Genomic DNA, 13,429 nt, shown 5'->3' with positions numbered 1-13,429 from the left:
CATGCCCGAGGAAGGCTGTGTGTTCGCGGGCTCTCGGGGCGGCTCTTTCTCACCACCTGCCTTTGGTGCTGTCGAGCCGCTGTGTATGGACAGGATAGGGATGGCTGTAGGTGATGGGTATGAGAAATAAGAATGAGGACCAGGCTGGTTGCGGATTAGTTACTGTTCATTCAATCTCTCATCTCTCCAGTCTCACGCATTTTTCCTTCTTCCTTCCTTGCCCCTCATTCGTCAATCCCCTCTCATTCCTCGATCCCTGTTCATTTCTCCACACTGCATCTCCCAGCCACCTGGACTCTCCCTCTCCTCTCTCCATTCTGAACCCCTCTGCTCTACCCTTATTTATCTCTCTCCATCTAGCCCCTCCCCCTCACATGATCCACCCAGTCTGGAAGCAAAAACAATATAAGGAAGCCCTTCCTCACAGCCCAGCAGGCAAAATACCTCTTAAGGTGTTTTTTCCCTTTAGTTATTTTTGTATGGATACAGTAAGAGATACATTGAAGCTTGTCAGGCAGATTTCCTGGGAACATCTTGTCACAGACTCAGACTACAGCGCTCAGGCCAGATTAATCATTCCCAACCCTAGCAGGGTCCAAATCTAGCTGTTACTTTTTAGATCATGACAGCATCTGTCCATGACCAAGCTCTTAACCTATAGTTAAGCATTATGAACTTTCACCAGGCCCATCTCAATGCCAGGGTAGCACATAGCTCACCGCTTGCCCTGGGTTCATCCAGTCCTTTGTTGGGACCTGCTTTTGGGGGTGCTAGGAAGTAAGGGCAGCTGAGGCTTAGGTTGAGAGAACAGATGCCCACAAGGAAAATATCATTTAGAGTCAAATGACTCCCACATAACAAAAGCATAGCACTTACTACTGTCTTCTTGTGGCCATACAAAAAGGACTTTGCTCTGAATAAACTATAGGAAGACTAAAGGAGAAGAGAAAAACAATATTTACAAGTCAATGGAACTCAAAGAAAGAAGTTACAAATAAACATAGAGGAAAGGAAGCACTGAGATGGTAGCAACCAAATAAACCTAAATTACCTGAGGCTACGGAGGAAGGACAAAACGATGTTATCCTACACCCTCAAGACTCACATAATCAACATTTAATTGGATTCATACATTTACTTAACACTCTCCACACCATGAAGGTACTGGCAGAGGAAAAAAGGCATGCGGTCCCGGGGCTGAGATCTCCAAGCCTGCTCAGATCGGGGCTGAGCATCCTCCACCCAGATCCTCCATCTTCCAGTAGGCAGGGATCACACACACCAACTGGTCCCCTTGCACTGTGTAATCCCATCAACTTCCAAGACCCAGAGACTATAAAAACCAGCTCCCGGAAGACATATTATTATTTCATTCTTACTTTGGACAACCTGGCAGGCTACTGAATGTAACCTGCCCGCATGACAGAGTCTAGCAAACTCCCCAATATGCCATCCCCCAGTAACAATAATGGGTCTCATTCCCCTAACCCTGAAAGAGCCTTGAATATGGCACTTTTTAAAATCTTATGACTGGGACGAAGGAGACGTTACTGGTGCCTGCTCGAGGCAATCAACGAACAACAGGATGATTGTGATCATGATTGTTCAATGACTAGAATGTGCAAAGGTAGTGGTCATTAAGAAAACATACTGAAAATGAAACCTGATTCATCTCTGCTTTCAGAGAGAGATAGAGATACAGAGAAAGAAAGAGAGAAGAAGAGGAAGAGGAGGAAGAAGAAGAAGGAGAAGGAGAAGAAGGAGAAGGAGAAGAGGAGAAGGAGAAGAGGAGGAGGAGGAGGAGGAGGAGGAGGAGGAGGAGGAGGAGGAGAAGGGGGATGGGGAGGAGAAGGGGGATGGGGAGGAGAAGGGGAAGGAGATGAAAAGAAATGAGTTCTCCAGGGCATGGGGGTAGTGTATATATACATTCTAAATACTGATGTACTAACCATCCCCAGAAAGGCTAAGTATGTGTCCTAAGGTACGGAAATACACATGTCAGGCAGATGTGGCTAGGAAACAGTTATTGAATGCTAAGGTCTAAGAAAACATAGTGGAGAGGAGTCAAATACTAAAAACAAGAAAAAAGTATTCATCAGTGAGAATATTTCTCATTAGTTGGCAGAAAGACGAAAGGAAAGACAATGGGTAAAATGGGTGAGTGATTTAGTGCGGGGGACTAGTGGGAAAAGTTTGAACTATAGGTGCCTAAGAAGTGAGTCATGTGTGTAAGACTGTGAGTGTTAAGTGTTTGGGTGAGCCAAGAAGCATGAGAAGAAAGTAACATAATGTAGTATTTGGTTATTTGCTTGTGTCATAAGAGAGTCTCACCAAGAAGTTCATGAATTTTCCAAAACCGGGTCACTTGATGGAGAGAAGATCCATGTAACAGTGCTCTTTATAATGAAGTACCTGGTATTCTTTTTCTATTGTGAGGAGCATTCTTAACTATTGTGTCTTAGGAAATGCTTCATATTTTTCTAAACATATTTCACTCTCTAATTAAACTCTCTTAGTACTATAGGCATTATGATTTCCATTCTAAGGCTGTGGAAATTGAGACTTAATGACAGAAATTTTCTGAAATCAGATCATTGAGAGGTCATAGTCAAAACTGAAATTAAAGTGTGATATCATAGTTATCCAAGTACATATTCTACACATAAAACTTTCTCTGACCAAGACATTTCAGAAAGATAAGACAGGTTTTCTGGGTCTGGCAATATCACAGTGGGTAGGGTGCTTGCCTTGAATTCATCCTCAGTACCACAAATGGTCCTCAAGTCCTGCCCAGAGTGATCACTGAGTGCATAATGAAGAGTATTCCTTGAGTATATCCGAGTGTGGGCCCTGCTGCATCAAACCAACCAAAAAAAACCCCAACCAACCAAACAACAAAAAATAAATAATATGACTTTCATGTTTTATGCTGACATGGCATCACATAATTAGATATAGATGCTTATCTATCTTTAGTTAATAAATTGTGTCCCAGTATTATATAATCTTAGTATAGAAGTAGTTCCTAGGCAAATATGTTATCTATTGTTTCCTAAGTTACTAAAATAAATATTAGTATGAGCAATTTTGAACACATAGCCTCATAGGCAGATAACTGGTGCAAGAATTTCTAGGTTTGACCAAAATCACAGCACAGTACGGTTTGGGAGCCAGAGAGATAGTGAGTAGCATTTGCTTTGCATGTGGCTGACCCAGGTTTGATCCCTGGAGCCCTGCTGAATATGTTACCCAACTAAACAAAGCGAGCACACTACTATTCTATAAGTATTTGTATGCACTTGCATTAATACTATGGTTTCACTTACAATGAAAATTCTCAATTAATTACAAAATATTAAGAATTCAAAATTTCAAATATATTCCATATTTAGCATTTGTTTTGCTTTAGCTAGCTAGTGTCAGACCTAGTTATGCTTGGAGCTTATCATGGCTCTGTGCTTGGAGGTTGTTACTTTTGATGCTCAGGCGACCGTGGAGTAACTGGGATTAAACCTAGGTCTCTGGTATGCAAAACTCACACTTGGCCTATTGATCTATCTTTCATGGCCCTACCTAGCTTTTGTTTTCAAATATTAAAATAAAATATGCCAATATGGTTGGTTTTCAGTGTGTCAATATAATATCATTTTAGGTTTATCAGTCTCAGCCTGAGAAAACAATATTAAATTAAAAATTTTTTTGACAACCTTTATGGAAATTTCAGTTTACGTCAATATCTTAGTAAATCAACTCACAGATTTAGTTATTACTCAAAATAGGAAATAATATCATAGAAAAGAAAATTATGAGACTGGCAATCCATAATTCTATACTGTACATTCAGCCACTGAAGTACTAAATGTGAAATTATTTGAGGAGTTGGATGATTTCCCTACCATGCTCAGGGGACCATATGAACTAGAGGAACCTTAGGTATCATACGTGGTACTGGCAACCAAACTGGGGTTGTCTGCATGCAAGTTCACTTGTATCACTTGTCATCCTGTTGCTCATTGACCTGCTCGAGCAGGCACCGGTAACGTCTCCATTCATCCCTGTTGCAAGTTCGTGTAGCCCAGTGGCATCTGTTCACTCCAGGAACACAAAGAACCTCAAACCATTCATTCAGGGTCTTGATGAAAAAGTCTGACTGTCTTGTAGATGGGTGGCCACGCTATCTTTTGATGTCCCAAGGAATCCACTTAATCACTTAATCACTTAACTTCCCGTTAGTCGTCGATTTGCTCGAGCGGGCGCCAGTAACGTCTCCATTTGTCCCTGTCGCGTGCTAGTGTAGCCCAATGGCATCTGTTCACTCCGGGAACATGAAGGGCCTCAAACCGATCGTTCATGATCTTGACAAAGAAGTCTGACCATCTGGTAGGTGGGCGGCCACGCGGTCTTTTTGACATCCCGTGGAATCCAGTCGGTAACAGCTCTAGTCCAACGGTCGTCTTTAAATCTCATTACGTGACCAGCCCATCTGATTTTCGACACCTTGGCAAATGAGACAGCGTCCCTGATCCTTGATCGTCGACGGATGTCAGAACTCCGGATTCGTTCTCTCATTTGAGTGAAACGTGATATTCCAAGCATAGCTCTTTCTATTCTTCTTTGGGAGACCTGAATAGTGTTCTCATCTTGTTTGCGTAGGGCCCAGGTCTCTGAGGCATATGTTAATGCAGGAAAAACAGTGGAAACAAACAGATGTGCCCGGAGCCGGAGGTTCTTTGTCTTCTTAGCTATTTCTTCGACGTTCTTGAAGGCGTTCCAAGCCGCTCTCTTCCTCCTGCGCAGCTCGGGTGCCAGGTCATTTGTCATGTTGACCTCTCGACCTAGGTAGACATAGCTGTTGCATTCGGAGATGGTGGTTCCATTGAGAGCGAATGGGGCGTCAGGAACAAGGCTGTTTCTCATAAACATTGTCTTCGTAAGATTCAGCTGTAGTCCTACCTTTCCACACTCACGGTCAAAGTCGGCCAGCATTTGTGCCGCTTGGCTGATGTTTGGTGTTATTAAAACAATGTCATCAGCAAAGCGGAGGTGGTGTAGTTGCCGACCATCTATCTTCACTCCCATTCCTTCCCATTCCAGTCGTTGCATGATGTTCTCGAGGGTGGCACTGAAGAGTTTCGGTGAAATGGTATCACCCTGCCAAACCCCTCTCTTGACATCAACAATCACTTCTTTGTAGAATGGTGAGATCCTGGTAGTGAATCCGCAATACAGCTCACGGAGGATCCTGATGTATTGGGCTTGAATGCCCTGATTGGCTAGGGCTTCCATGACTGCTTCCGTCTCAACAGAATCAAAGGCCTTCTTTAAATCAATGAACGTTAAACAGAGCGGCATCTTGAACTCCCGAGAAACCTCAATGAGCTTGGTTATCGTGTGGATATGGTCGATGGTGCTGAATCCTTTGCGGAACCCTGCTTGCTCGCATGGTTGTCCTTCATCTAGTGTTCTGCCAATCCTATTTAGGATGACTTGAGTGAACAACTTGTAGATGACAGACAATAGGCAGATCGGGCGATAGTTGCCAATGTCATGGATGTCTCCCTTCTTGAACAGTAGTACGGTCCTGCTGGTTTTCCATTGGGACGGAACCTTGCATTCAGACAGGTAGCGAGTGAAGAGCCGAGCCAGTGTATTGATGAGTACTGACGGCAGGTTCTTCAGTTGTTCAGGTCTGACCTTGTCTGGGCCAGGTGCTGTTTGTTTCTTTACCGACGAAATGGCGTGTCGGATTTTGGAAGGGAGAACGAAATGGAATCCAGTCAGTAACAAATCTAGTCTAGCTGTAATGCAGTCATCTCTGCATCACATTACGGGTCCGACCGATATGACTTCCAATGGATTAGCAAACAAGACAGAATCCCTGATTCTCAATCGTCGATGGAGGTCAGAACTCCGGATTCCTTCTCTCATTTGGGTGAAATGTGATATTCCAAGCATAGCTCTTTTGATTCCTCTTTGGAAGACCTGATAGCATTCTTATCCTGTTTTTGTAGGGCCCAGGTTTCTGAGGCATATGTTAATGCAAGAAGAATGGTGGAGTCGAAAAGATGTGCCTGGAACTGGAGGTTCTTTGTCCTCTTAACAACTTCTTCTACACTCTTGAAGGCATTCCACACTGCTCTCTTCCTCCTGTGCTGCTCAGGTGCCAGGTCGTTCGTCATGCTGAGTTCTCGACCTAGAAGCACATAACTGCTGCATTTGGAGATGTTTGTTCTGTTGAGAGCAAATGGAACATCAGGAACGAGTTTTTTTCTCATGAACATTGTCTGTGTGAGATTCAGCTGCATTTCGACATTTCCACACTCACGGTTGAAGTCGGCCAGCATTCATGCTGCTTGGCTAATGTTGGTGTTATTAGAACGATGTCATCAGTGAAGTGGAGGTGGTGTAGTTGTCACGTCTCTCTTCACTCCCATTTCTTCCCATTCCAATTGTTGCATGATGTTCTTGAGGGTGGCACTGAAGAAATGATGAAATGGTATCACCCTGCTGAACCCCTCTCTTTTTTGTCAATGATCACTTCCTTGTAGAATGGTGAGATCTTGATGGTGAATCCATAATACAACTCACAGAGGATCCTGATGTACTGGGTTGGATGCCCTGTTTAGTTAGGGCTTTGATGACTGCTTAAGTCTCCACAGAATCAAAGGCCTTCTTTAAATCAATGAACGTTACACAGAGCAGCATGCAAGTTCACGATCACAACGATCACGACCGTCCTGTTATTCGTCGATTGTCTCGAGCAGGCCCCAGTAACGTCTCCTTCGTCCTGGCCCTGAGATTTTTAAAATGTGCCATATTCAAGGCTCTTTCAGAGTTAGGAGAATGAGACCCATCATTGTTACTGGTATTTGGCATATTGGGTACACCATGGGGAGTTTGCCAAACTCTGCCATGTGGACAGGTTACATTCAGTAGCCTGCCAGTTTGTCCAAAGTAGGAATGAGATAATAAGATGGAGCGATAGCACAGCGGGTAGGGCGTTCGCCTTACAAGCGGCCAACATGGCCGACCCGAGTTCGATTCCTCCGCCCCTCTCGGAGAGCCCGGCAAGCTACCGAGAGTATTTGATATGCCAAACACAGTAACAACAAAGTCTCCAATGGAGACGTTACTGGGCCCTCTCGAGCATATCGACGATCAACGGGAGGGCCTTTACCTTTAGCTTTACCAATAAGATATCTTATTGGTGGTGGCTGGTTCTGGAGGTCTTTGGCTGCCGGAGCCCTGGTTGGGGTGGGGAGGGAAACTCAACCCGTTCCCCTCCAACGGGCCCCGGCGCGGACAACCAGGCGCGGGGGCAGGAGACTCTGCCTTGTTCTCTTCCGGGAGCTGGGTTTTATAGTTTCTGAGTCTTGGCCGCTGATGGGATTACATGGCGCCAGGTCTCAACAGAATCAAAGGCCTTCTTTAAATCAATGAACATTACACAGAGCAGCATGCAAGTTATGTGACTTAATTCCTTTAATATCTCTCTGGCCTGACAAATTTCAAGTAACTCTAATGCTACAATCTCTTATGTGAAACAAATTTAGCTAATATATCTAACTCATGGGCTGGAGCGAGAGCACAGCGGGTAGGGCATTTGCCTTGTATGCAGCCTACGCTGGTTTGATTCCTCTGTCCCTCTCAGAGAGCCGGGCAAGCTATGGAGAGTATCTCGACTGCACGACAAAGCCTGGCAAGCTCCCCATGGCATATTAGACATGCCAAACACAGTAATAACAAGTCTCACGTTACTGGTGCCTGCTCGAGCAAATTAATGGACAAGGGGAGGACAGTGCCACATCTAACTCATGTATCAAGGTTAAGTTCATACAAATCTTTATATTCATAATTGAGAAATCTTTATTGTAGAGATACCTTAGCATTTCCCTTAGATTAACGTTCTTGGGTTGGGTTTCTTCAAAACTTCAAACTTAAGCAAGTTAGCACAATGTATAAGCTTATTTTATATTTCAAAGTAAATATTAAAGGTAAAGGTAAAGGCCCTCCCGTTGATCGTCGATTTGCTCGAGCGGGCCCAGTAACGTCTCCATTGGAGACTTTGTTGTTACTGTGTCTGGCATATCCAACACTCTCGGTAGCTTGCCGGGCTCTCCGAGAGGGGCGGAGGAATCGAACTCGGGTCGACCATGTTGGCCGCTTGTAAGGCGAACGCCTTACCCACTGTGCTATCGCTCCAGCGATATCGCTCCAGTAAATATTAAATTTTGGTAATGTTATAGGTTTAGCAACTTTGTAGTCATTGAAACTTTTCGATATAAAATATAACTTCAATTATATTTTTTTCTTTAAAACATAACTGCTAGAGTTTAGCACTAAGATTTCATTTTATAAGTAAATACTATGCTAGATGATAAAATATTCTCTTTTATTTATTCAGTTGACTGTGGGTTTCAAAGAAAGTTGTGTGTGCATGCATGGGACTAAATTTTTCAGTGGTCCAGAGCCGCCTCCCCTGGCCGGCTCATGGTGGAACAGAGAAACTGGGAAACTGGGCCCCACGTTTGTGAGTAGTCAGTTTCTCTCTCCTCCAATCTCTTCCTAAAAGCACAGTCATAGTCGTAGTTTTGGTTGTAGTCCCAGGCATCATATTTCCATCACCCTAATCTCCTAATAGACCTCAAAGTCCTCTTCTAATCCTTCTCTTTCTAGTAGTCTAGTCTAGTCCCAGCATAAGGGCTCTGCTTTTGGAGTGCTAGGAACTAAGGGCAACTGAGATTTAAGTCAGGTATATCTGATGGATGCCCAGGAGTAAATATTATTTCTAAGTCAATTAACTCCCATGTTACAAAAGCATAGTATGAACGGTCTTCCTGTGTCTATACAAAAATGACATTGCTAAATCATTCAAGTGACATAAAGGAAAGAGAAAAGCAATATAGGATTATTAGTGCTTGATGGAATTGGGTGTGCCTCAGGGGCACTGTTGTGGGAGTAGCTCAATAAACCTAAGCTCCCTGTGGGAGGAGCAAGGACAACTCAATGTTATCCAATAGTTGACAAGGATGGATTTCAGAAATTTGTTGCAATATACATGAGATATATTCAGAATATAAATAAAAATTGTTAAAGGATGCTTAAATGTTGTTTTATTGTAATACAATTTTAAATTTATTATTTGTTATTTACTGGCATAATATAGCACTGTCTGTAGCACTGTCCTCCCATTGTTCATTGATTTGCTTGAGCGGTAAAATCTCCATTGTGAGACTGTTACTGTTTTTGGCATATTGAATATACCATAAGTAGCTTGCTGTGTGGGTGGGATACTCTCGGTAGCTTGCCAGGCTCTCTAAGAGGGATGGAAGAATCAAACCTGGGTCCACCACATGCCAGGCAAATTCCCTACCCACTGTGCTATCGCCCAAGCCCTGGCATAATATAATAAATACTAAATACATACTATATAAATAAATACTAAAACAGTATTTAACCTAATATAAGACCTCTTGATCAAAACAAAACCAAAAATTTATGTAGTATTTATTTAATATAGTTCTATTTCTAAATATAAAAATAATTATTTTGTACATTTTAATGGAGAAATATTAAATTTTTTGCTTTTATTTACTCCCTTTAATATATGTAAGATATAGTAGACCATGGATGTATATAATACCTTTAACAAGTAAAAGAAAAATATGTAAAAAAATATCTCTTTCAAACTCTATTAGAATAGTATAGTGAGTCATGCAGACCTGAGCAGCGTGTAAACATTTGTACATTTGTTCAGTCTCAGAAATCCAGGCTAGTGTGTCTAATGTTTTAGACTTATTTTAACTTCTAACCATGAATAGCATTTTTAAGTCTTCTGTAAACCAAGAACCAAGAATCCATTATATAAAAGAATTACATGAACTTTCAAATAACAAATGAAAGCAAGATGAAGAATGGTTAAAGGTGAAGGAACTCAAATAGTCTGTGCTTCATTTCAAATTTTTATTTCTACTTGAGCTTTTTAAAAAAATTATTTTTGTTACTTGGCTATTAAGAAAGATGGGGGAATGTGTTCAGTAAACCATTAAATAGTTATATTCATTGAAGATATTATTTTCATTGTCTTTGCAAAGAAAAATGTAAATTTCTTAGAACTGAATTATCTAGTCAAAAGGGAAATAAAGGTCAAAACTATTATATTGCCACTTGTTTGCATTGCTTAGTTTGACTTGTTGTCTTATATACAGGCACAATTAGACAGAATAACAATATGACAAATGAAATATGACTGTTCACATCTCCTTTTCCTCCTATGTTGGAATAGGCAGAAATGAACATTTCCTCTAAAGAAAATCATGCAAGTAAAACGTCATAAAACATTTTCAGTGAAGTACTCTTTGAAATTTAAGGTTACTGTATTTTTTAATTAATTAATTGGAGGGGAGTGGGTTGAATTTTCCTCCCCACCCCGACCAGGGCTCCGGCAGCCAAAGACCTCCAGAACCAGCCACCACCATGCTGAGACCACTCTCCACAAGCATGAAGGTACCGGCAGAGGAACAAAGGCATGCAGGTCCCGGGGCTGAGATCTCCAAGCCTGCTCGGATTGGGGCTGAGCATCCTCCACCCAGATCCTCCATATTCCAGTAGGCAGGGGTCACACCCACCAACTGGCCCCCAGGCGCTGTAATCCCATCAATGGCCAAGACCCAGAGACTATAAAACCCAGCACCCGGAAGCACGCAGCCACATTCATGGCTGCACAACATCTTATTATCTCATTCTTACTTTGGACAACTGACAGGCTACCAAATGTAGAGAAGAGAACAAGGCAGAGTCTCCTGCCCCCGCGCCTGGTTGTCCTCGCCGGGGCCCCTTGGAGGGGAGCGGATTGAGTTTCCCTCCCTGTCCCGACCAGGACTCGGGCAGCTGAAGACCTCCAGAACCAGCCACCACCAATAAGATATCTTATTATGGCATCTTATTATCTCATTCCTACTTTGGACAACTGGCAGGCTACCAAATGTAACCTGCCCACAAGGTACAGTCTGGCAAACTCCCCGTGGCGTACCCAATATGCCAAATACCAGTAACAATGATAGGTCTCATTCTCCTAACCCTGAAAGAGCCTTGAATATGGCACTTTTTAAAAAATTCTCAGGGCTAGTACAAAGGAGATGTTACTGGGGCCTGCTCAAGGCAATCGACGAAAAACAGGATGGTCGTGATCGTGATTTATTTATTGAATAACTGTGAGAAAAGTTACAAAGCTTTCAGGTTTAAGTCTCGGTCATGCAATCATCAAACACATTTCCCTTCACCAGTATTTATTTTTCATCACCAAGAACCCCAATATGCCTCCCTCCCAACCCTCCCAATGCCTGCGAGGCAGATGAATTCTAGTTAATACTCTATCTACTTTGATTAGATTCACTGTTTCGAAAAAAGATACACCATTATTATTTAGAGTTTACACCCCAAAATCAGACCTGCTGAAAAGGCATTGTGAAATAATTTGTTTTCTACAGCTGGTTACAAGAACCAAATGATGTCATGTGGCCGCGATAGTGGCAGCGTGATTTTGGATTTCTGATATTTTACTTATTAAGCCTGGAAGTTATAAGATTGGTTTCTGTGGCTCTGAAGCCATGGCCGTGCCAGAGAGCCACTCATGGGACTCGTGACCTTGGTAGGGAGTGAAGGACGAGTTGGGAATGCCCCCTTCCCATGAGATTTCAGTCACCCCGTCACCACCAGCTCATACCTGGCTTTCCAAAAAGCTTCGAGGTGGCCGCCATCTTGCTGTCCAGAGGGAAAAAGCAAAGTTACTGTATTAAATGTAAAAATAAACATATCAAAATAGTTTTAATTTATTACTACTTAATTTCATTTTTTGAGGCTATACCTGAAAGATACCAAAGGTTACTCCTGGCTGTATGCTGAGGGTCCCCCTGGTGGTGCTGAGTCGATCATATGCAGTGCCAAGGATTGAACCTGGGTCAGCCATAAGCAACTTAAGTGCCTCACCTTCTCTACTATCTTTCCAGCATTTCAGTATATTTTAAGTCATATTTAGAAAGTATATGCTCATTGTCAAATACTTCAGCTATGGTTATGATTCTAATCTAAAATATGGAAGTAGGAAATAACTTCTTCCTTTCATATGTTCTCAGTGCATAAAATTAGGGGATAGAAGTGATGATTTTTTTTTTGCTTAATATTATCTATAAAAATAACAGAAGTACATGAGAAGGGTAAACAGGTAAGTCCCCATTTTTTCAACTGTATTCTTGGTAATTTCACATATAATTAGTGTTTTGTAACTCTTGGCAACACAGTGGCATTATTGTTTTCTTTTTAAACCAGCAGAGTAAACTGTCTGTTCATAAAGGTTAGAAACTTGGGTTAGTTTGCTAGGGAGAATGCATTGAAGTATCAGAAATTAATTAAATGACAGAAATGACCTAATATTAAATCTTTGTAGTCTGAAATTAAGGGACCTGTGAATATTTTTCTTTAGGAAGGCTGTAAGAGTAGTTTGTTTTAGGCTTCTCTCCTTGGCTCAGTCATTTTGTTCCTCTGTTCTAGGTTTGTCTTCCCTTTGCTATGGCTATGTCCCAATTTTATCATTTTAAAAAGGCATCAATTATCTTGAATAAGTCCATCCTAATAAATTTGTTTTAGCTTAATTACCTCTATAAAGTTTTAATGTAAAAATAAGTCTATGTTCTGAAGTAATAAAGTTGGGATGTTATCATGGAGCATTTTGGTGAAGGGAAGGAGAGGTCATAATTCATCCCATAACAGTTACACTAGTACCTTAATGAAAGAGTAAGACCTGAGAGATAGTATGGGGTTTGATGTGTTTGTTTCACATACGTCAAGCCTGGTCCAATTTTCTAGCACTCCTCTCTACCCTGAGCACAGACAGGAGTAGCCCCTGGCACCACCTGCTGTGGTTCAAATTAACTCCTAATTAAAGAAAAATAAAGAGTAAAGAAACTGGAGGTTCACATACAAGAACATCTGATTTTAAAGTCTATGATCTTTATGCAACAGAGGGCTATCTTCATATGGAAAGCATGAAATATTTGATACAAAGCAAAGAATCTGCTCTCATATTTAAAAAAAAACTGTAGAGTAGCTAGTGTTATATGTAAGTTGTTATCTTATATATTCAGTCTTAAAGCAAAGGAGCTTACTTCTTGTTGAGAAAAATGTCTTACAATATGACTGAAGGGGACTACGGATATCAATCTTCTCCCACAAATCACTTCACCTCTATGGACTGTTCTAATTTCTTTATTATAATTAATTAATGTTTTAACTACTTTCCTTTACTTTGTGGCCTGATTTGTTTATCAAGTGTCTGACTTCACCAAAGAATTATTAGATCTTTGGGAACTTGCCTGCTAACAGATCAAAATTAAATTAAAACTTAAGAGAATAAAAATAAAATATGAGAAAT

This window comes from Sorex fumeus, unplaced genomic scaffold (assembly GCF_029834395.1).
Source record: "Sorex fumeus unplaced genomic scaffold, SorFum_2.1 ptg000015l, whole genome shotgun sequence".
Classification (NCBI taxonomy): Eukaryota; Metazoa; Chordata; class Mammalia; order Eulipotyphla; family Soricidae; genus Sorex; species Sorex fumeus.
This window is presented reverse-complemented; position numbering follows the sequence as displayed.